Source organism: Aethalodelphis obliquidens, unplaced genomic scaffold (genome assembly GCF_003676395.1).
Source record: "Aethalodelphis obliquidens isolate GAN/ISIS:26980383/991018 unplaced genomic scaffold, ASM367639v1 scaffold3, whole genome shotgun sequence".
Taxonomy (NCBI): Eukaryota; Metazoa; Chordata; class Mammalia; order Artiodactyla; family Delphinidae; genus Aethalodelphis; species Aethalodelphis obliquidens.
In genome coordinates, this window is record NW_020837947.1 from 11,861,378 (window position 1) to 11,885,582 (window position 24,205).

At 46.0% G+C, this 24,205-nt stretch overlaps 1 protein-coding gene across 5 annotated transcripts in view; it reads right to left on the bottom strand.

Moving 5' to 3' along the window:
* SCAF8 (SR-related CTD associated factor 8) overlaps nucleotides 1-24,205 on the bottom strand; it is a 197,957-nt gene that overhangs the window by 992 nt on the left and 172,760 nt on the right. For 4 of the 5 annotated variants that reach the window (XM_027082875.1, XM_027082867.1, XM_027082798.1 and 1 more), the window contains 2 exons: nucleotides 3,515-4,326; nucleotides 2,521-2,713 (listed from right to left, as the gene is read on the bottom strand). The gene's annotated coding sequence lies outside the window, so the exon portion shown is untranslated. The remainder of the gene's footprint in view (nucleotides 1-2,520; nucleotides 2,714-3,514; nucleotides 4,327-24,205) is intronic. The other variant, XM_027082814.1, reaches the window with a different exon arrangement.

Here is a 24,205-nt window from a genome sequence, read left to right on the forward strand (position 1 = left end):
TCTTGGCCAGGGCTGATCCTGTCTCTACTCCATCCCTGAGCTGGAAAGCATCTCCCCACATCTCCCAAGAGGAAACAGAGGTCCTCAGTGCTCCCTGGGAAGTATGCTACGCATATTTGTGAGTGAACTTTGAGTGCATCAGCCCAAGTTACCAATGCACTGGTCTGGCTCCTGCGTAACCCATATGCAGACACCCTCCAACACCCAGTGAAAGACTTTTAACCTTGGGCTTCACTCTCAAAAGGCATATCCTTGAAAAAAAATGCCCGTGACATTGATTGTTCTAAGTTGCTAAAACTCATGTGATTTTAAGTTTGTTTCATTTTTCATAATTTATAAATAAACTAAGTCTGATAAACATATCTGAACATGTAAAAGTTAATATTTTCTGAATCAAAATAAAGTACCAATTATAATGCTTATAATACTTTAAAGATGTCCAGTCAGTTCTTGCTAGCCAGCTGGTTACACAGCCAGCCTTACGTTTCACTGGAGCCCTCAGCCTAGGAAATGTGTTTACTGAACCCATAAACTTTCCATGAAATGCAAAACGTACACAATAGGAGCAAGTCTTTTCTCTCAAGTTTCCCTTTATGTCCCTGAGTTCCACTGTTTCAATTCCCTTGTGCCATTAAACTAGTTCTTGGACTTTGTTGCGGGTTCTCTGGTTGGACTCTTCCTGAATTCCTTGTACTTCCTCCCAGCCCTGTTCACTCTGTTGGGTCATTTCCCCTCCCCCCTCAACGTCACAGTCTTCCTCACTCTCTGTTCTATCACTGCTGCTGCTTATTATTATTGAAAGTATTGGGGTTTGGGATTTGCATGTGACAGTTCTAAGTGGGTCGGAAAGGAGGAAAAACAGATCAACTTCTGCTCGTGGGCAAAAATAATTTAAACCACATCTGAAGCTCAGGGTGGTTGGCGTGGAGCCATCTGATGTATGGATAAGATCCTTCACAAGGGAAGTGAGTTTTGAACTTAAATGACCCAGAGAATGGACTTCCGCCAGGATATTAGAACTAGCAGCTTTCTCCTCGTAAGTAGAGCTATGAAATCCATTTAGGCATACCAGAGTGTAGTGAGAATGAATCATATTAACTGTTATGTACATCCTCTAAAAGTTATAATTTGGTGATGATATGTCATTTGTGGGTTTCAGTTTCAAAGCTGGGGGATTAAATGAGCTGAAACCTGACCTTGAGTTCAGATTTCTTCTTGGTCCGGTACATCTCAACAGAAAGGAAAAGAAAGTCTTAGGATGCCCTATAACAATTATAGTAAATATTCATCAAATACATACTATAGATCACAAACTTACATATATATGAAATAAACATATTTGCATGTCAGTACCTATAGATTTACTTGATTCTTTTAACAGCTTCATTCTATTGCATTTTTAAAAAGAAATTTACAAACTTTGGTGATAGAATGGGGAAATCGTGTCATGCAGGAAAAAAAACCCTGCTTTTTAAACTCTGTATCTTGCACATTATATAAATACTTAGTGAATTAACAGATATGTAAATTAATAAATCTTTATTGTCTTAAGTTAGAGTGATAATACCTTGACCTCGTGGCTACTGTTTGCTATTTCACCCTCACTTTCTCATTAGAAGCTTTCAATAAGCCACAAGCTTTAAAATCCACACTCCAGGCTTTTAAATTGATACAGTTTTCAATAGGACTATATATAACCTTTCTATAAGAGGTTAGGTTTGTATCTTTACACTGTAAAGAGCAAGTTTCCATAAAAAAATTTTTTAAATCACTTTGGCTTTGAAATGTTCTCTTCTAGATTTTAAAACTACCATCAACATCTGTAGTGGTTCCCCAAAGTTACAGGATTAATGAAATCTTTCTGCCCGCCACTTTTCCCTGCTATTGTGTCAAGAGTTTTGAAAATATTTCTATTTTACCATTTTTTAAAGGAAAAGAAAGAAAGAAAAGAAACATAATTGTTGTCTACTCTTTATGCCTCTGGAATAATCTGCATTCTTCCTCACCTCCACCTTCCATCCCCTTCTCCCAACGAGGGATGGGGAACTCTGTTTGCATATTTTCTTTTTATTCCATGTCATTGTAATGAGAGTCTCAGCGAGCATACTTTCCCTTGTGGAATTCACTAATAAAAACAGACAGCCAGTTTTAAACAAGCAGCCCCGAGAACAGGAGACAAGCAGAAGCTGGGTGCAGGAAGCTGCTTTGCTTCTTACCTCTAGCCTCACAGATTGCCTTTTTCATCATATGCTCTTAGCCCGCAGGGCCGTAAGAGAATTTATAAAGCAATTTTGGATCCTTTGAAATAAAGGGACCCAATTTGTCACAAGCTTTTGACAATTTCTTTGTTCAAGCATTGATACAATTTCCTACAGCAAGAGGATATTATCAATTTGTGCAGAGTCCTACCTGGACCTGAAATTCAACTGAGAAAGGGACCCTCCCCGATGACTCTCATTAACCAGCAGTGCTCCCATTGCTACCTGCTTGCACAGAAACCCGAAGGCACTCCAGGTTTACCTACTGCAGGAGGAAGTGGTTGAGAAATCCATCTTCTTTTCACTGTGATGAGGTCATGAGAAACAAGCCATCCCGAGGAAGTGCTCGAGGTGCTTCTGTGTCTCCCCAGCATCATCCCAGGGGCAAGCTGAACAGAGGGGTGATTGACAGGCAGCGGTGGAGACCTGCTGTTAGCGCATCCGTCTACCAGCTCCTGTAAAAATGGGCCCAGGAACAAGCAATAAGTCTAAGAGTCACCCAAGTGCTTCACAGCCTCACGGCCCACCACCCTCGGCCCCTTCCCTGCCTGCTACCCCCAAAGAAAGTTACATTTTGTCCCTATTTCATTTCCAATCCAACACGATTCCATTAAAAAAAAAACTTACTAGGGGGGCAACACCCCCCCCCCCCCCCCAAAAAAAAAATCCAGAGGATGATTCCACGCTACCCTGACTCCCGGCCCTGGAGGTGTGGCCTCTATCCACCCACCTCGCCACTGTGATGCCTCCCCAGATGAACTCCTCCTCTATCCCACCTCCTGCCTCAGTCAGTAGCATCCCTATTTCCCAAGCTGCTGGGAGCCGCCTTTGACCTCTCCTGACCTTCACTCCCACAACCATCTGGTCTCCAGTCTTCACCTTGTTACCTCCTAGACAGTTTCCAATCCTCTCTTCCCGTCCACCACCACACCCAGCAGTGCTGCCCAAAGAGTTGCAGCCAACTCCCAGTAATGCTCTCACGCTTCAGGACCCGGCAGAAATGGCATCTGTCTGAGCATCATCTAGCAGCCGTCTGGGTGGAACCAGCTCTATGCTTCCCACGCATGAGACCTCTTGTTCCCTCACCCTTGCCCCCTCCCCAATGGGACAGTGGACCTTGGTTGGGGAGGGCCGGTCAGAGGTGTCCTGGTAAGTGGCCAGGGACTTGGAACATCCCAGGCACTACGGGCCCTAGCTCCACAGGGGGATATCTGTTTCCTCAGCGGAGCTGTGTTGAACTCTCGCTGCGTACACACCTTTTGCAAAGCCCAGTTCAGTGATGTGGCAACTAAACGCTTTGCCCTCGGGGGCAAGAATCTCCTCTTTTTTTTTCCTTCTGTCACGTTAGATTCCTCTGTTAATATGTCTAACATAACTGGGTTCTGAAAATCTCCTTTCTCCTCTCCTCTGTCATCCGGGAGCTGGGGACCAATAACCGCCTCACCGTCTCAGGCTCCTCGGCTTCTTCCCCTGCGGTTGGAGATAAAGAAGGCTGTCAGAACTCTTCAGGGATGCCAACTCTTGCCCTCACCCTCTGCCTGCCAGAAGATGGTACATGGTCCACAGAGGCTCCCCTTCCCTAAAAATTCAATCCACTTCCTTTTTTGGCCAGATCGCCCTCCATCATCCCAGATGTGGTCACACTGAAAACGTCCACAAAGCTCTGACTGGCAGACATTTTCAAGGAAAGTGGATAGAGACATAATGGGAGGAGAAGCGTCCCCTTCTTACACTAGCCTGGCGACCCCAGGAAATGACTTACCCCTCCGCGTCGCCGTCGCCTCCTGTGTAAAATGAGGATAATAATAGGTTTTACCTGACGGAATCGTAGGGGGATCAAACGAGTCTGTATTTGTAAAGCACACAGTAAGCTCTATCTAAGTGTTTCACAAGCTAAAAACAGCTGCGGGATTTCTCTTATCCTGATGCTTCCTTTTACTTCAGTATATTTTCAAACAGGAAAAATACACAATAAGTGGCACAGTGTGGGCGCTGCCCAGCGTTGGGGGTCTTGACTGCTCTTTGACGCACCGATGTCTGAATTCATGTTAATACAGCCCTGGCCACTCTGTGGAACAACACAGATGATGTTAGCACAAAACCAGCACTGCATGAAGAAACCCAACCACGCACTAACCTGACGGGAGAAAAGTCACAGATTGATGATATACTAACGTTTTTTGAGCAGTTGCTCTGCGCCAAGCAATAGCATCAGGGCTCTAGCTAATTTACTTCACTTGCATCTTGTAACCACCTAATGAGGTAGGTAACACTATTAGCCCATTTCACAGATGAGCCATAACTTGGGGTTTAAAAAGGAGAAGCAGCCTGCCATGGTCACAGAGCTAGTGGTCAGCTGACCCAGAGTAGATGGGCCTCACCACCAATCATATGGGGGAAGACAGGACTCTTTGTTTTATTAATGAACTCCTTTCTATTTTGAAAATATAGTGCATGCTTTCTAAGTTAATTGTCATCATAACAACATGGACGCTCATCGAATATTGCCTGTTGATGATTATGATGACCTCGCGCTCAGCCACACTGGGAAGCTGGCCACGGCCTTCCTTGTTCCTTCCTCACCTCTCCCCTAGGCCCAGGACAGAAATCACACAACAAAAATCTGCCAGCTGTTGCTAAGAGCTTAAGCTGTGAGCTGAACTTTCTTGGGAGATATTTGTGCTTTAACTGTAAAACGGATGACGCCTTCAAGAAGCACAGGAGTGATGCCACACGATGGATCTCAGACACCTGTACAAGCAATCTGACCGAGGAGGCCTCCCCGGAGCCCTTCAGTCACCCCAACAGATTGACCCTGATGGTACACGTTTGTATGAGAAAACACTGTAACTGTCACTAATTCCCTTCCTGGTGAGACCTTGACCTGTTTGTTTTGGTTGTTGCTTTTGTTGGTTTGTTTTACTGCAAAGTATACTTGGTTGTAAACTGTATCTGTTTCCTCAGTTGGTGCGATTTCTGACTTGAGCCAGTTCAGGCTAGCTTCATGACACAAGAACCAGGAGAGCAGATAAACTCGGGGAACTGCTACATGGAGAGAAGCACATCAGGGTCGCCCAGATGCAAAGGTGACATGAAAGGTTACCCTTGTAAGGAATATAATACGAGCTCAATGCCTGAGTTAGCATAAAATGTGGGGACAGGTACAGAAATCTAATTGTCTTTCCTTTTCCATAATTGGTCTCAACTTAAGTTCATCAGCCCCCATTTCCAGTTTGTAGTTGTACTCGTTTGCTAAGGCTGCCCTAAAAAATGTCCACAAACTGGGTGGCTTTAAACAACAGAAACTTATTGTCTCGTAGTCCTGGAGGCCAGAAGTCTGAAATCAGAGCGTCTGCAGGACCATGGTCTCTGCGAAGGCTCGAGGGGAGAATCTGTTCCATGCCTCTCTAGTAGCTTCTGGTGGTTGCCTGTAATCCTCGGACTTCCTGGGCTTGTAGGAACATCACTCCCATCTCTGCCTCTGTCGTCATGTGGAATCTCCCATTGGGTCTCTCGCTTCTTTTTCTTCTTGTTTTTAATGATTTGGTTTTTTTGTTTGTTTTTCGGTTTTCTTTTCTTTTTTTTTTTTTTTTTTGCCTGCACAATACAGCTTGTGGGACCTTAGTTCCCGGATCAGGGATTGAACCTGGGCCCTTGGCAATGAGAGCACAGAGTGCTAACAACTGCACCACCAGGGAATTCCCTCTTCTCCTCTTCTTTTTTTTTTTTTTTTTTAATTTATTTCTTTATGCGTTGGGTCTTTGTTGCTGTGCATGGGCTTTCTCTAGTTGCAACGAGAGGGGACTACTCTTCGTTGCAGTGCACGGGCTTCTCGTTGTGGTGGCTTCTCTTATTGCAGAGCACAGGCTCTAGGTGCGTGGACTTCAGTAGTTGTGGCACGCGGGTTCAGAAATTGTGGCTCGCGGGCTCTAGAGCGCAGGCTCAGTAGTTGTGGCGCACGGGCTTAGTTGCTCCGCGGCATGTGGGCTCTTCCTGGACCGGGGCTCAAACCCGTGTCCTCTGCATTGGCAGGCGGATTCTTAACCACTGTGCCACCAGGGAAGCCCTCTTCTCCTCTTCTTAAAGGGACACCAGGGCTTCCCTGGTGGTGCAGTGGTTAAGAGTCCGCCTGCCAAGGCAGGGGACGCGGGTTCATGCCCCGGTCCGGGAAGATCCCAAGTACCGCAGAGCGGCTGGGCCCGTGAGCCATGGCCGCTGAGCCTGCGCATCTGGAGCCTGTGCTCCGCGACAGGAGAGGCCACAGCAGTGAGAGGCCCGCATACGGCAAAAAAAAAAAAAAAAAAAAAAAAAAAAAAAAAGGGACACCAGTCATATTGGATTAGGGCCTACCCTGATGACTTCATCTCAGCCTGATTACCTCTGCAAAGACCATGTTTCCAATAAGGTCACATTTACAGGTACCAGGCCTTCAACATATCTTTTGAGGAGACGTGATTCAATCCAGAACAGTTGTGGAAAAAGAAATCTCACCCCCAAAGAAATTCAGTCCCTTCCGGCTTAAAAATCTAATCTCTTTCTGATATTTAGTTTTCCTCAGTTCCTGATCTCTTTTCTTCTTCTCTCTAGACGTAAGTAAGTTCCAGGAGGAGGCTGGGTGTGGGTCAGGCCAGTGCTCTCGAGAAGCAGGGCCAAGCCAGCCTGGGTGAGGGATGCGCTTGGCAGACTTGCCCCAGTCCTCTCCGAGTCTGTCTTGCCTGGACCTGGGCATCGACCTTGGTCTTCGTAGCAAACACTGCCATCACCCGTCCCACCATGGACTTCCATCAATAGGACTCCACAGACTGTGTCCTCCTTCTCTCAACTGGGAGGCCTCCCCCCGTCTGCCGGGCTATTTTCAGCCCAGCTCTGTGCTTTGCTTTGAGGAATAGACAGGTTTTGGAAGTCCCCTTCCACCGCACTTGGGGCCCTTGGGCACACAGGACTTGAGAGCTGTCCTCTGGCTGTCAGTCTAGCTTTTTATTTTTCTTTTTCAGTTCACTGCTCCACTAGATGGGGGCTTCCCAAAGTTTCTGTGGGCTAAACCGGAGGGACACGCTTGGGGATCCCCAAGCTTTTCTCTGGTTTATTTTTTGCCCATCCCCAGGGACAAGGCCCAAGGGTCAGAGGGCAGAACCCCACACAGCATTTCTCATCCTGCCTTTATCCCAACTTCACACCAGCTCAGTCCCAGCCCAGGAAAGGTGTTTCTCTGCTCTGTGTGTGCAGATGGCCCTTAAGATATCAGACATGCTTCTCTATTCTACAGTTTTCCTTGGAAATGCCCCAAACCAACAGTTTCTTTTTTTTTTTTTAATTTCTTGGCCACACCCTGCAGCGTGTGGGATCTTACTTCCCTGACCAGGGATTGAACCCATGCCCCCTACAGTGGAAGCGTGGAGTCTTAACCACTGGACCGCCAGGGAGGTCCCCCCCCCCACCTTCTTTTTTTTTTTTTTTTAAACCAACAGTCTCATTCTTGACGTTTTGCTTCTGGAGATAAAGGAACAGCTTATATTAGACTAACCCTTCTGATGCAAACAGCTAGCAGGAAATCCAGATGAGCACACACTCACATGCTTGGGAGTCATCAAAGAGCTACCCAGACACTGAAGTCTTAGACCAAAATCCCTGAGAAAAGGGAATTTTGGAGAGAGGAGCACAATGTCTGGATTCCTTTTCCCCTTGAGGCATTTTCCACTCACTAAGCTGCCAGGACAGCCAGAGAGAATATATCTGTTGTGATAAGGATCCCATAAAGGTCCGCTATCCAGAATATATATAAACGTTGATGAATCAATTAATTAAAAAAAAAAGTAAAAGTCGGACTTCCCTGGTGGCGCAGTAGTTAAAAATCTGCCTGCCAATGTAGGGAACAGGGGTTCGATTCCTGGTCTGGGAAGATCCCACGTGCCGCGGAGCAACGAAGCCCGTGCGCCACAACTACTGAGCCTGCGCTCTAGAGCCCGTGCTACGCAACAAGAGAAGCCACCTAAATGAGAAGCCCGCGCCCCACAACGAAAAGTAGCCCCTGCTCGCTGCAACTAGAGAAAGCCCACGGGCAGCAACGAAGACCCAACATAGCCAAAAATAAATAAATGAATAAATAAATTTATATTAAAAATTCATTGCAATTAAAAAATACGCAAAAGATTGGACGTTTACTACACAATAGAAGATATTTAAAGCTAATAAACACTCGAAAAGATGCTCCACCTCACGCATAAGGCCACAAAGAGACCCCATTACGTACCCTCCAAATGGCTAAAATTAAAAAGACGATAATATCGGGCTTCCCTGGTGGCGCAGTGGTTGAGAGTCTGCCTGCCGATGCAGGGGACACGGGTTTGTGCCCCGGTCCGCGAAGATCCCACATGCTGCGGAGCGGCTGGGCCCGTGAGCCATGGCCGCTGAGCCTGCGCGTCCGGAGCCTGTGCTCCGCAACGGGAGTGGTCACAGCAGTGAGAGCCCCGCGTACCGCAAAAAAAAAAAAAAAAAACAATAATATCAAGTGTCAGCAAGGACATGTGTGAGTCTCATAAATTGCCGGTGGGAGCGTAAATTCATACAAACACTTTGGAAAAACTTTTTGACAATAACCACAAAAACAATAGCTGCAATGACCCAGCAATTTTCCCCCAGTCTATACACCTAACGGAAATGCACTTAGAGTGTGCACAGTGTGGGTGTAAGAATGTAGCATCATTACTTGTATGAAATAGACCAAATGAGAAACAATTCAAATGTCCCTCAACAGTAGAATGGATAAATCAAGTGTGGTATATTTATATTATGGAATACTGTACAGCATAGTAAATTAATCAACTCATGTATGAATCTTACAAACGTGATGTTGAGAGAAAGAAGGCAGACATAAATTAATAGGTACTAGGTGGTTCCAATTATATAAAGTTCAAAAATAGGTGAAACTAATTTACCGTGTAGGAGTCAGGAGAGTGGTTACCTTGGTGACTGTGAAGGGCAGGGAGAAGGGAGGAGTTCTGGGAATGTTCTATTTCTTGAACTGGACTGTGGTTCCACAGGTGTGTTTATTTGCGTAAACCCACAAAACTGTAACTTATGTCCAGTGCATTTTCTGTATTTATGAAACTGTAATAAAAATATTGTTTAGGGTTTCCCTGGTGGCGCAGTGGTTGAGAGTCCGCCTGCCGATGCAGGGGACGCGGGTTCGTGCCCCGGTCTGGGAGGATCCCACATGCCGCGGAGCGGCTGGGCCCGTGGGCCGTGGCCGCTGAGCCTGCGCGTCCGGAGCCTGTGCTCTGCAACGGGAGAGGCCGCAGCAGTGAGAGGCCCCCGAACAAAAAAAAAAAAAAAAAAAAAAAAAAAAAATATTGTTTAAACAAACATTTCTCACATAGACTCTTAAGATTGAAATTTAGAGCTATCGCTCCTAGTACATCTCTTCTTTGTGTAAAACAGGATATAAGCATCATTAAGACTGAAATTGTGGGGCTTCCCTGGTAGCGCAGTGGTTAAGAATCCACCTGCCAATGCAGGAGACACGGGTTTGAGCCTTAGTCCGGGAAGATCCCACATGCCGCAGAGCAACTAAGCCCGTGCATCACAACGACTGAGCCTGCGCTCTAGAGCCCGTGAGCCACAACTACTGAGTCCATGTGCCACAACTACTGAAGTTTGTGTGCCTAGAGCCCACACACCGCAACGAAGAGTAGCCCCCGCTCACCGCAACTAGAGGAAGCCGTGCACAGCAACAAAGACCCAACGCAGCCAAAAATAAATAAATAATAATTTTAAAAAAGATGGACATTGCTTTTTAGGTCTAATAATTAGACCGGGTAATATTTGCCTTCAGGCAAGTCCTGCTCAGGTTGATCACCTTCAAGTTGAAAGTCTTGAAGTGGGATTCATAAATCAACCCACCTTCTTGAGCTCACCTCCAGACTTTACTTGTTTTAATTAGGTACGAATGTTCTTTAATTCCTCCTAGAGTCAATCAACAAAGGAATTATTCTTCCGTGAAAAACAGACTTGCCCTCACAGTGTTTTTTGTTTTTGTTTTTCAGTTTGGAGAATACAAAGACAGCACATTTTTTTTTTTTTTTTCCCCTGGTGGCACAGTGGTGACAGTCCGCCTGCTGATGCAGGGGACACAGGTTCGCGCCCCGGTCCGGGAAGATCCCACATGCCGCTGAGCGGCTGGGCCCGTGAGCCATGGCTGCTGAGCCTGCGTGTCCGGAGCCTGTGCTCCGCAACGGGAGAGGCCACAACAGTGAAAGGCCCGCGTACTGCAAAAAAAAAAAAAAAAAAAATAGAACCAACAAGGACCTACTGTATAGCACAGGGAGCTCTACTTAATATTCTGCAATAACCTATATGAGAAAAGAATCTAAGAAAGAATGAATAGATGTACATGTATAACTGAATCACTTTGCTGGACACCTGAAACTAACAGAATATAGTAAATCAACTATACTTCAATTAAATAAACAAATAAATAAATAGGGACTTCCCTGGCAGTCCAGTGGTTAAGACTCCATGCTTCCACTGCAGGGGGCACAGGTTCAATCCCTGGTCGGGGAACTAAGATCCTACACGCCATGCCGAGCGGAGCACGGCCAAAATAAATAAATAAAAGTTAAAACAAACAAGAAAAAGAACTTGTCATACTCAAGTGACTCCAGGTTTCATGACACAAACCTGATGCACCGACTCCCTGACAAGGAAAAGTGGCAGAGCGGGGTGACATTGCTGTGGGGTGACACTGCTGCAGGGCAGCAGTCCCAAAGCAGGTGCGGTGCTGGGAGGAGGATACCAGGCACCAGCGGCACCGGCAGAGATGGGCTGAGCACAGACACTCAGAGTTCCTCCCCGATGAGCAAATCTCCCAGACCAGGTCCTGGTTCTACTCCAGAATATCATTACGAATGACAGATGACAGTTACTGGTTGTTCCAATGTGCCAGGCATCTGCAGAAGCATTTCACATATGCTATCTAATCTTCAGAGCAACTCACAGAGGTACAAACGTCATTCTTCCTATTTTGCAGAAGAGACAAGTAAAGCTAAGGGAGGGAAAGTAGCTTGTCCAAGTTTTCATGGCAGTAGAAATAATAAAGCCAGCATTCAAATCCAAGTCTCCTGACCTCCGAAGCAGGGTCTAAGGAAAACAGGTACATAAAGAACTGATAGGTAGTTAAAGGAGTCGAAGAGGTAATAAGACGTGCACACAAATATCTATCTTACCAGACAGACTGTGGTAAGTGCCAGGGGAAGAGAACGAGCAACGGGTAATGATCGTTTCTGGCTGCAGGAGATTCCACCAGTAGTTAAGGTGAGTGGGGAAATTTCACCTCCACGTTGCAATATTATGAAAGTCAGATTGAAGCTTCTTCCGTAATGACATAGTAGAGCTAGGCTGAGAGCAGACACTTTCAGAATTCCTCCTTGGAGAGGAAAGATCTTGGATCTAGATATCAATGGGATAAAATCTAAAAGTCGGAGCTGGCTTTAGGAAGCCCCCGCATGGACACGCCTCGGCCTGACCCCTCCAGGCACCGTGGGCAAGATGTGGAAAAGACCACCAGGGCCCCTGGTAGGCACAGCGCTGTTGGTGCTCTGAAAATACCCCACGGACCACGGTGTTTTCATGAGTGTTTATCACAATGTAGACAGTGTCCAACGTGTAACGATCCATCACACCACTTACCTGTTTGAAAGAAAAGCAACATGGGAAAAATGACTTTGATATATGATTATGGGGTGTGTTATCATCTATAGAAAATAGTCATTTTATTTCTAAACAAAAAATGGTTTCAATGTTATTACCATATGTTTACTGTCATACACCCTTTGTTGAAGCTGCTACAGGTCGTCCTAATAAACTTTGATATGTACATTCAGGCATTTACATTTACATTTAGGCACAGTGGCTTACTTAATTTGGCATATACCCCAGCATGGCTTTTGTTTGGGGCTCTAAATTCTAGAGCAAGGGCTATAGACTTAGGGCCAGCTTAAAGTACCAAGAATTTGGTAATGGGGGAAACACGAGGAAGACTCTTATTCAAGCAACATTGTCAATTTATTTGTGCAGAGAAATCTTTCTTGGGAATCTTAATTTCCAATCCTTTTATTGAATTCTTTCATTGTTTGAAAGTCTGGCCCATGAGTTTCCAACATACAAACTGAAACCTTCTTCTATGGAAACATCTTCACAAAAATAGGGTGATGTTGAGAGCCAGAAGCCACCGAATCTTCCATCTGCTCAAACAGCCCCACTCATTTAGCTACGCCTTCATCCATCAGCTGCTCCAGGCACAGTGTAAGTCCTTGGGAATGTAACGACGTGGCTCCTGCCTTAGAGGAAGTTCCAGTCCAGAGTATGATGGGTGTGAGGCTAATCCTGTTCCAGACCATTCTGGGGGCCGGGGGAGAGGGGCAGCTAAACCCAATACTTAGCATCCTATTATCCTCCAGGAGGAAAGCAAACAAGCCCAGCCTGGGGGTTCGGAGTCATTCCTTCTCCATCAGGCTGGTGGCTTTCAGACAGCTAAGCCTCTGCTTGATGCCCAAGTGGCATGTCTCTATCTGAAGGTGTGTCTGAGTTGCCACTAAAAAGGACTTTGTAAAACATCCCCTTAGGGCTTCCCTGGTGGTGCAGTGGTTGGGAATCCGCCTGCCAATGCAGAGGACACAGGTTCGAGCCCTGGTCCAGGAAGATCCCACATGCCACAGAGCAACTAAGCCCGTGAGCCACAACTACTGAGCCTGCGTGCCACAACTACTGGAGCCCGTGCACCTAGAGCCCGTGCTCCGCAACAAGAGAAGCCACCGCAGTGAGAAGCCTGAGCACCACAGCGAAAGAGTGGCCCCGCTCACTGCAACTAGAGAAAGCCCGTGCACAGCAACGAAGACCCAACGCAGCCAAAAATAAACAAATTAAGTAAAAAAAAAAAAAAATCCCCTTACATCAGAGCCTCAATCAATGGGGAAACTGGAAATTATGTCACATTTCCAAGCTTGATTCTGCAATACAATCTCCACCAGAAAACATTCTTCGTGTTTTCTTTATGTAGCTTTGTTTTCTGATTACTCCAAAACACACACACTATTTAAAGGACAGGGACAAACGTGGCTGTTGATTCAGTGGTCATGAAAAGACAGGGACAAGAAAATTAGATATTTGGAGTAGAGGATATTCCAGATAAGAAGAGAACAAGCAAACCGTCTGCACTTAGCTTCTCTGCTCCCATCCTTGCTAAGGAAATGCAGACGCATTTGGATACGGTACCATAAACGCTCGTCAGAATAAGTACACGCAAGCTGTCCTCACTTGCCTAAGTCAATCATTAACTAGAGCAGCTGTTCGTATCACTTACACCGAGGCAATACAGCAGAAACTCACTGAGATCATGAGCTCTGGAGTCAAATGGAGCTGATCTCAATCCTGCTTCCGTTGCTTCTTAGCTGTTTGGCTTTGGGTTAATTACTTCCTCTTCCTCTGGCCTCAGTTTCCTCACGGGTAAAGTGGGGCTATTCCTACTTCGTGAGGTTGTTGTGAAGAGTCGTGTGAGTGGTGTTTGGCACGTTCCCTGCCTGTGACATGTACACATTTTTAAAAAAATATTAACATCATTAGTGTTTAAATATCAAATTTTCCAAAAGGAGAACTGGTGTTGTATGTAATTCATGATGTAGATATGGAAGTTTGAGAATTCCCAAGGGTTCTGAAGGAGGTGATTCTTCAACGCACAAAGAAACTGGCCTGCTGCAGCTTTTGAAAGCTGCCCTGCACAGGGCTGAGTGCCGGGGCTCCGGAGTTCCTCTGTGGAGTGTGAAGCGTTCACAGTCATCCAGTGCAACTGGGCCTGAACGCTAACCTGTCTCCTGCATGTGTGTTTTTATACTTTCTCCAGTAGCCCAGTTTTAGTCCCTTTGGGAAAAGCTTCCTCAATGATGTGAAATTAGCTCTCTACCATGTGGTAAGAATGCACCAGAAAAGACCAGTCAGGATTTCCATTTCACAGGAAATTTTCTGAAAGGCCTGAAATCAGAAACAGGAAGTCTGTGTAATAGTGGGCGCCATGAGCACCGTGGGCCCGTGTGCTGCCCGCCCAGTGTCTCGAGGCCCAGGGAGGCTGAATGCTGCACTCTTCCTTCCCCACAGACACAGCAGTTTGTCTTCTGAAGTAATTCCTGGTTCACATTTCTGCCGACCTTCTGGGGAAAATGCTACAGGAGACTTCCCGTCCCTCTCACGGTCACGTGTGTGGTTTGCCCACCCTTAAACTCGCCCTGCAAGTTCTTGGGGGTGTTAGTTTATGCAGACAATAAAGTAAAAACAATTCTTCGAGTTGCTTTAATTTAGTCATCATGATAGATGAGTGTCTTGGTGATGGGGAAGTCCAGAAGGATCTTTTTAAACTGAGAAGGAGAAACGGCAGGCAATGCCCCTCTCAGACGTGGGGTTACGTGAGGGGACCTTCCAACACTCACTCACGGCCCCTTCACACAAAACAAGGGCAGGGTCCTTCGACGACTTCACGGGGTGGGGGTGGGGGGAGAAGAGTTGGCATCATTTTTATGGTGACTCACCTGTAAACCTTAATTAAAAACCTGTTCATAATGCAACATGGTCAATCAACTCTACTTGAATAAAATAGTTTAAAAAAATCTGTCCGTGGGAATTCCCTAGCGGTCCAGTGGTTAGGGCACCGCGCTTCAACTGCAGGGGGCACAGTTTAGATCCCTGGTTGGGGAACAAAGGTCCTGCATGCCACGCGGCTCGGCCAAAAAATTTTTTTTAATTTAAATTTTAAACAAATTTAAAAATAAATTAAAAATCTGTTCAAATTGTGTGAAATGAACAATAGTTGACGAAAGCAACCTCATGACAGAGTTCTTTCCTGAATATAAAATCGGTCATGAAGATAAATCCAAACACCAATTTTTCCCCTTAAATCGAAGACGTAGGTGGAAGCTCATAAATCCAGATACCCTCTTAGTTTAAAGCATTTAAGTCATATCGACAGAGCAAGGAGAATTTTTGAAATCCAATGACCCTTTCATGAACTTTGTCATTAAAAACCTTCCAATATAATTAGGGGAAAATTAGTTTGAAATATTTTTAAAGGGAGGTCCTTCATCTATCATCCTCTGAAGATATACTGCCATTCTCTGAAAGTTATTTACCAAAATAGAAAATGAATCAGTATACACTTATTATCTGGTATACAGTAGGTGTTATAAAATGAGCATAAGCTTCTCTGTCACTAGAGATTCAAAAAACTTTAAAAATTCCACCTGTCTTACTTCTTCCCAGGGAACATTATTACGGACGACAGGAAAGGCACATATGATGACGCAACTATGAGTTTTATTTGTTTATGCGTGTGGACAAGAGTAATGGACGATTGTGTAGGGTCTGTCTTTCAAACATTTAGGTTTGAAATTTAAGCAATTAGATATAGCTCAAAGAAAAAAAAAAGACTAGTCTTTTTTTTGGTCATTATGTTTGCAAAATATTTTCCACGCTAGCCTTTCAGGAGGGGGAGCCTAGAATTGAAAAGGGTGTCAACGGACTATTTTGGGTAAAATGTACTGATCTTAGTAGAGGGAAAACCATATGAGGTCAAACTGTTCATGTCCACATCCTCAACACACAGCCCTGTCCTGGAATATTCTGGACACCCTGAAGTGTTCCACAAATGAATGCACGACTTAAAGATGATGAACTCAATCACTACATGACAGAAGAAAGAAGAACATGATTTAGTAGAAGAAGGAAGACAAGAGGAAATAATTAGAATTCGAGTCTGAAGGCATAATTTACTTGACATGTTTCTTCTGTGCTTATCCTATTTCTTCCTTCTCTCTGCCTTTCATCTCCTGATGGCCAATGTTTGTGTCGTATGTGGGAGGGCAGCGTGGACAGGAAAGTGTAAAAGCCTGGCCACTGCTGCAGGTACCTGCTTAGTGTGTTGATAGTAATAAAAAAGGTGCTTAAAGATCATTAAGCCCAAACCCTCACTTCACAGATAAGGAAAGTAAGAAATCAAATGACTCGATTAAGGTCACTGACACGGCCAGCTGAGCGCAAGGAGTACTGTATCATTATTTATTGCTCTGGGGAGGAGGGGCTATGATGACGAATAAAGCTTCTCATAGACCTGCCTGATATTAGCCCCTAACCCCCAACACGGTATCGAGTTTGTTTGGTTTGACCAATTGATTGATTTTTGTACGTTGATTTTGACAAGAATGTCCGGAAAATAATGTTCTTAAAATCTTACTTTGCGGGCTTCCCTGGTGGCACAGTGGTTAAGAATCCGCCTGCCAATTCAGGGGACATGGGTTCGAGCCCTGGTCCAGGAAGATCCCACATGCGGCGGAGCAACTAAGCCCATATGCCACAACTACTGAGCCTGTGCTCTAGAGCCCGCGAGACACAACTACTGAGCCCACATGCCACAACTGCTGAAGCCTGCATGCCTAGAGCCCGTGCTCCACAAGAGAAGCCACCGCAATGAGAAGCCCGTGCACCACAACGAAGAGTAGCCCCCGCTCGCTGCAACTAGAGAAAGCAGTTTTGCTCACAGTTGTACCCCTTGCACCCTTCATTTGCTTTGCACATGGGAGGTGTATGATAAATATATGTTTATAAATTAACCTAATAGAAGGGAATATGAAATAGCATGAACATTTGGATAATGCCTCTGTATAAGTAAATACCAAATACTTGCGATTATAAAATTGATTAATCCTTTATTAGAAAAATAATTCACATGTTTAAGAAGGTGTCAACTACAAGTCTGGGAGGAAATGGAAGGCAAGAAATCCAGAGGCTTGAGGAGAAAATCAGACCTTTCTTCCTCAGATCCATCTCTGTTTCTGATTCCCTAAATTTTCCATTACTCTAAACCACAAGCTTCTGCAAGGCTCAGTGTGTTTTAATTAAACCCCAACGATGAACGCAGACTTTCCGAACTCCGTCCTGGTTTGCGCCCTTCTGCTTCCAAGCAGGCTTTAAAGACGACAGCGAGGAGGCCTGATACTCAACAAGGCCTTAGGAGTTTGCGTTACCCTCGCGCAGAAGGGAACGGTGCAGGGAATTACCCCGAGGGCCTGTAGGGGCACTTAACGATCATTCCCTCGCCTCCTGGGATGGGCATTTTGTTCTTTATTTGCCTGGTTTGTGTTCACAGAGTTAAAGCTCTGTCTGTGTGACTCAGGCCGTGAAAATGCTTGACTTGGCAACCCACGTGGCTATTCCCCACACGGGCCTCAGCCGAGGGCCCGGAGAAGCAAGGAGGCTGGCCCCGCAGCCCTCGCTGGTGGCGTCTGTAATGTCCCTGCGGCCCCTGCCAACAGCCACGGTGGAGGGAGGCTGCGAGGGGAAGCTGTGTCCTGAGTTAAACTCTCCTCCAAGAGGTGGCCTCACAAAACCGCATGGGATCCATGGGGAGACTTTCTTTCTTTCTTTCTTTCTCTTCTTCCTCCCTTCCTTTCTTTTCACTCTTTTTCTTTCGTTTCTCCTTTTCTTGATCCGTCCCTCCCTCTCTCCTCTCCCCCGCCCTTCTTCTTTCCTTCTTCCTCTGTAGGTCTCTCTCTCTCTCTTTTTTTTTTTAATTTTTTTTTTTTTGGCCTCACTGTGTGGCTTGCGGGATCTTAGTTCCCCAACCAGGGATCAAACCTGGGCCCTCAGCCGTGGAAGCGTGGAGTCCTAACCACTGGACCACCAGGGAATTCCCTCTCTGTGGGTCTCTTGTGAAAATGAAAAGAACAAAAATCTCAAAGAAAAAAAAAAAATCTCAAAGAACTATTCAACTAGCAGACATTTCTATGTGTCCCCTGGCCTTTCCCAGGTCCGTCCCTCTCTCCAACTCAGCCCTTTGCTTTCCATGTAAGAGATACAGGTAGCTCTTATGCAAAAGTATGAAGAAACCAAGACAAAATCAACAACTAACCGTTACAGGATTGTTGCAATTATACTTTAATCTGACAAACATGGCCTGAGGGTTACCCGCATGGTCTCTGCAGATTACGTGGGTGTCACCCACAGGGCCAGTTAGTATCCTTGGCCACTGTGTAACACTCAAAGAGGTTGGTGAGATAATCTTGGTTCAGGACACTGAACCACATTATACTTGAAACATATACTATGAAATGACTTTTGGACTCAGCACAATTATAACCTTCGCTGAGTCTGCCAAGTTTACCACGTAGATAAGGAAAGAATACATAGTTTAAATATTAAACAATTCAATTGGAGGGGCAATCCCCTCCTAAAGGTGCACCAGGAAACTAATTTGCAGCCTGCACACATTCATTTCACAGAGAAGAGTGGGTTTCAGCTAACAGGTCTCCAAGGCCTTCATCCCAGGAATGGCATGGTCCCCATGCACGCCTCTGGGAACTGCATGGCTGGACTGCAGCCACAGGGCCATAAAGATACAATAATTCAGGAAGTGAGTTGGTACCTTCATTTTGAAATTCTCAGGCCAGCATTAGCTGGTGAGTTTTAAAGGAGAATTCATGGTTTGGAAACAGCTCCAGGCTTGCTGCCTTTTCAGTGTGCAAAGTCATTCTTTTCCTGAGTGTTCATCATCTCAAATCACCCTCAGCATCCCAGCTTTGCTATCTGGGAATAGGTGCACCTTGTGGTCGGTGAATGCCAAGTGCTCAATCCAGGAAATGGCTATCGGAATGATTTACACGCATGTCCTGAGCCCCACTGGGCACTAAAGAGATGGCTGCTTTGCTAATAAATCTTGCATTCGTCAACATTAATTAAGGTGATCTGAGTCTGCGGTCAAGCGTACACTTTTCAATGAGCAGCCAACTTTCCTTCTATTAAATTTTTAGGAGAATATATTAGCAAATTCTGGGAAATAGCATCGGCAAGAAGCTGAGCTGGAGTAGGTTTAGGAACTCAGCCGTGTTAAGCTGCCTTCTCTGAACACACCCAGGCCGTGCGTGCACAGCAAGTCAGATGGTGTCACTGCTTCCAGCGCCCCCATGGTGGTCTCGATCCAGCCACAACCACCAGAAGGAGGACAGAGGACAGGCTCGGAGTCTGTGCCCAGGGGAGGATGTAAAAGGAAGAAGAAACCTGGACCATGAGCTTTTGGAGACTGTAACCCAGTTGAGGGGGAAAGACGGCACCCATGAAAGTGGAAGTAACACTGCTGAACGGCAGGTGAGCCTGAACCAAAGGATGGGACAGAGCTTCAAGGAGGGAGAGACAAACGTGTAGGAGTGAAGAGGGAAGGTGGTGAGGATGTGAATTACAAGCTCGGGACCTGCAGAGGAGGAAGAGGGCACTGAGGGAGGCGGCGGGAGGGACAACGGCTTGAAGCAGCGGTCGTGTTGGGACATGGAGGGCCCTGAAGGTCAAGCTGGCAGGTGCCCTGGCCTCTCCTGGGCAACCCAGAGCACCAATGTCTTCTGAGGAAGGGGGAAGAAGAAACCACCATTTTACAAAGGCTAATACACAGGTTGAGCTGGATGGGAAGACGACATGAAAGCCCAGCGGTGGACAGATCTGTTAGGACACTGTGGTCATTGCTCAGGTCCGTGGTTTTGAATGCTGGGTGTGTATCCCGGGTACGCCGAGGTGACGCCCTGGGATGTGAGGAGAAAATATCAGAATTCTTACTTGTACTTACTTTTAAATTTTTCATCTTTTTTGAGTCTATTTTATGTATTTTAAATGAACATACCCACTTAATAGAAAATATGTATATTATAGACTGACTTGTGCCCAAATTCACATGTTGAAGCCCTAACCCCCAATGAGACAGTATTTGGAGATGGGGCCTTAAGCAGCTATTAAAGGTTAAATAGGGTCATAAGTGTGCAGCCTTATTTTTTTTATTATTATTTTTTTTTGGCGGTACACGGGCCTCTCACCGCTGTGGCCTCTCCCGTTGTGGAGCACAGGCTCCAGACGCGCAGGCTCAGGGGCCATGGCTCACAGGCCCAGCCACTCCGCGGCATGTGGGATCTTCCCGGACCGGGGCACGAACCCGCGTCCCCTGCATCAGCAGGCAGACTCTCAACCACTGCGCCACCAAGGAAGCCCCTGCAGCCTTATTTTGACAGGACCCTTATGAAAAGAGGAAGAGACACCAGGACTCTCTCTCTCTCTCTCTTTCTGCACACACACAGAGAAGAGGCCATGTGAGGATACGAGGAGGTGGCCATCTACAAGCAAGAAGAGTCTCATCAGAAACCGACCCTGATGGCAACTTGATCTTGGACTTCTGGCCTCCAGAACTGTGAGAAAATAAAATTCTGTTCTTTAAGCCGCCCAGTCCGTGGCAGCCCTAGCAGACTAATACAGCACATAATACGTAAACAGTCAAAAACTGGAAGCGTGAATTGTACAGATTTTGTTAATGCGCGTGATCAAAACAGTTTGGGGGACGGTGCTCTGGGTGCTAGGGTTCTGAGTCGAGAAGGCAGTGAGTGCTAAGAGCTTCTTCAGGGGAAAAATAGGAACTCCATGAGCCACTGGATATAGGAAATGAGAGGAAGAGAAGTATTAATATGATCTCTGGGATTTTCAGTCTGGGAGCGGGGGAGAGCTATCTCTAGCCCGTGGGAGATAAGGATGGCAAGAGTTGATCCCACGGGAGGATAAGAGAAGCTCAAGGACCACAGCACTGGATGTCCTCCGAATGAAAAAGAGATACGGCCAGAGAGGGGAAAGGAAAACAGGGATTTCAGGGCCACAGAGGTCAAGGGAAAAGAGAGTTTGGAGGAGGGCAGGGTGGGCAACAGTATCAAGGAGGTCAAGTGGAACGACCCCAAGAAATGTCTTGTGGAATTCCACAAGGAGGTCATTGAAGACGTTTAAAAAGTGACTCCGGTAGAGGGGAGAGGATGCAAGCTGGACTGTAGGGGGTTAAGAAGGGACAGATGGGGAGGAAATGAAGGCATCAGGTTATGTTTAGATTTTAACTATTAAAATGTGTCAAAGTCAGAACTGCAGGAGGTGGGAGGTGAGCGTTCCCTTCATCTCCGACCCCTGAGGAATTCCCTGTTACTAGTTAAACAGTGTTAAGTGGTAACGGGGGCTGGAAAGGTGGGACATGGGGGTGAGGGGGGGATGGTAAGGCAACAATAAAGTGCTCAGTCCTGTCCCAGAGCCTTCCAGACAGCTCTGGCTTTGTGTGTGAGTTTGTGTGTGGGACAGAATACACGACAAAGCCAGATGGGACACATAATTCTCAAACCCATATGCTGATTAGAAGTCTGGAAATTTCTCCCAAATTTCATACCTTATTTGATAGTTGAATGTCAGAAGATCTGATATAAAGGGCGGGAATAAATGGCAGGAAGAGGCTGGAGTTCATTTGGGCATCTCGGCCGCCAGCAATCGGACACCCAGAAGACACCACCTCAGTATTCTGCCTTTGCCTGGGTGTCAAATTGTTTACTATCCATTTCACAAGTGTGCAGACAAATTGAAAGTCACATGTGAGAACTAATGAATCCTTATAAAATTCTTTGAGATCCACAGATGAAAGGGACTGTTTAAGTACAGAGTACTATCAGCTAACGGTGGAGCACACTGAATGAATAGGATTCTCCCAGAGAATAAACTATGTCCTGGGAATAAATTCAGTAACTGTGGAAAATGCGTTAAACATTTTAGGTGAAAAGCCATAACTACTGATAACTCTTCAGCAGGCAATCTTTCCAATTCTAGAATTATCTTACTAGTTCACATCCTGGGATGTGTGTGGACCTCATACAGAATTTCAACATCTGCTTCATAGAATCATTGACTCTCAGGTCTGGAGGGGTCACCTGATCCTGACACCCCTTTGCTCATTAAACGCCCTCTGTGATATCTATAAAAAAAAATGGCCGCCCACCCCATGCTCAATTTCTCCAGTCGGGCACTGATGAGCCCCCATTCTCACTTTCTTCTGTCTGAAGACAGTTTTAAAAGTCCTTTTTGCCATCTTCGCAAGCCGAGGTTCATCTAAGGCTTCTGCTGCCCCAAATTCCTTCCCATGCTCATCCTCGGTTGTTCACTCCTCTCTATGTTTTTGCACATCTTTCAAAATTCTGATCCCACTGGCGAGGCCCCAAATTTTCTGCAATAATGACTTAAAATTTTTTGTGCAAATGTGCACACACTCCCCCAATGGTTTTTTGTGCACAGTGACTTGCCTAAACGCAAAAAATAAAACCTGACGTGACTGCAGGGTCAATATGATTCATATCAATTCTCAGAGAGTGGTTTAGCAGGTCACTTCGCGTTAGGCTGAAGAGGTCTTCTTGAGATCAGTGGAACTGATGTTACAGTCTCAGTCCCTGGCTCAAGCCAACAATGAACTCTTTGTACCAGAGAGCATAACTGGTTTGCATAAAGGAATGATGGGACTCGGGACTGGCTTCCCATCCAGACCCAAGGCCTCCTGCCAGCGCCCTCCGTCATGACAGGGTGAGGCAGAGCGTGAGTGGCTCGGAACGATCACTGCACGGGCCTCTAGAAAAACAGATCACGGTAGCATCCACACAGGGAGACCGCAGGCTGGTGCTCTGCCAGGAAGAAAAGACAATGACAGAAAGAAAGACAGGAGCCAGGAGAAATATGGCCGCATGGAAATACGTCTTAGTTAAGGGAGGGGAAGAGGGGTGATATACAAAGAAAAATGGGAGGAATATTCAGAAATTACTCCAGATGTGCCTTTGCACAGTCTCATCCCATATTTGGACCCCCAGGTGGACATCCAGGGTGTGCTTTTTTTTTTTTGTATTTATTCATTTATTTGGTTGCTCTGGGTCTTAGTTGTAGCATGTAGGACCGTCGTTGCCACGTGCGGGATCTTCATTGTGGCACGTGGGATTTTTAGTTGTGGCATGCGGACTCTTAGCTGCACCATGTGGGATCTAGTTCCCTGACCAGGGATCGAATCTGGGCCCCCTGCATTAGGAGCGTGAAGTCTTAACCACTGGACCACCAGGGAAGTCCCCATCCAGTGCATATTTAAGGACAGTCTTAAAGCTTTAGGTATGTGTATTATGCCTGCGGGGCGGGGAGATTGCAGGCAAGAATGTGCACGTGTGCACATGCGTATCTGTCTGGAAGGGAGGGCTGTCTGTAGGCCATGGTGGGGCTGGTATGTGCTGGTTTATTGCCCCTTGGCTCAGAGGTTCAGGTAGGGGGAAAAGTACAGGTAGGGTGGAGTAGGGTATGTACCCATTGCAAAGGTAGGGATCTACCCCTGAGGTGCACACTCCTGAAATCTCATTCAGAGTTCAAAGAGGTAACAAAAGGGGTGTGTGTGCCCACAGTGTGAGTCTGCCACACATGAAAATAGATGCCCAAGTGTTTACACTCTAGAATTTTACGGTGCAAACCAGGAGGCAGCTCCTAATAATGTGGCAACAAAACAGTAAATGTTGAAGCTGCGGTCTCTCAGCAGGCACGAAGAAATGGTTGACCTTGGATCCGCGGGCAGCCATGAATACAATGAGGAAGTTATAGAGGAGGAATTATCCAAAACGGAAGTTTCAAGGTCACAGAGAATTTTTCTTCTTATCCAAACGCAACAGTCTCAGGAATGCCATTCGGTGAGCACAGGCTGTGAAATTCCACAAAAATGGAATTCTCTCCACATGGGATCCTCAGTTCACTGAGGTTTTCACCCCACGTTTATTTGTGGAGGGAGCGGCTGAGGGGAGCTCTTGAAATTCAAGCTCTTCCCAGAAAGAGTGCAGAACTGACCAGGCATCTCAGCTCATCTGAACCCAGGCCTTTTTCATGTATTTGACAAAAAGAGCTAACTCTCTAAGAAGACCATTTTCACATTAGCCACATATTTAACGTTAATGTTCATATAACAGTTCAATGGGATATTTACCAATAACAAATTTTAAGAGCGCTTTCAAAGATAGGAATTCAGGCAAAATACTACTCCCCGCATGGGTGAAAAGGAGGCACACTCTTCT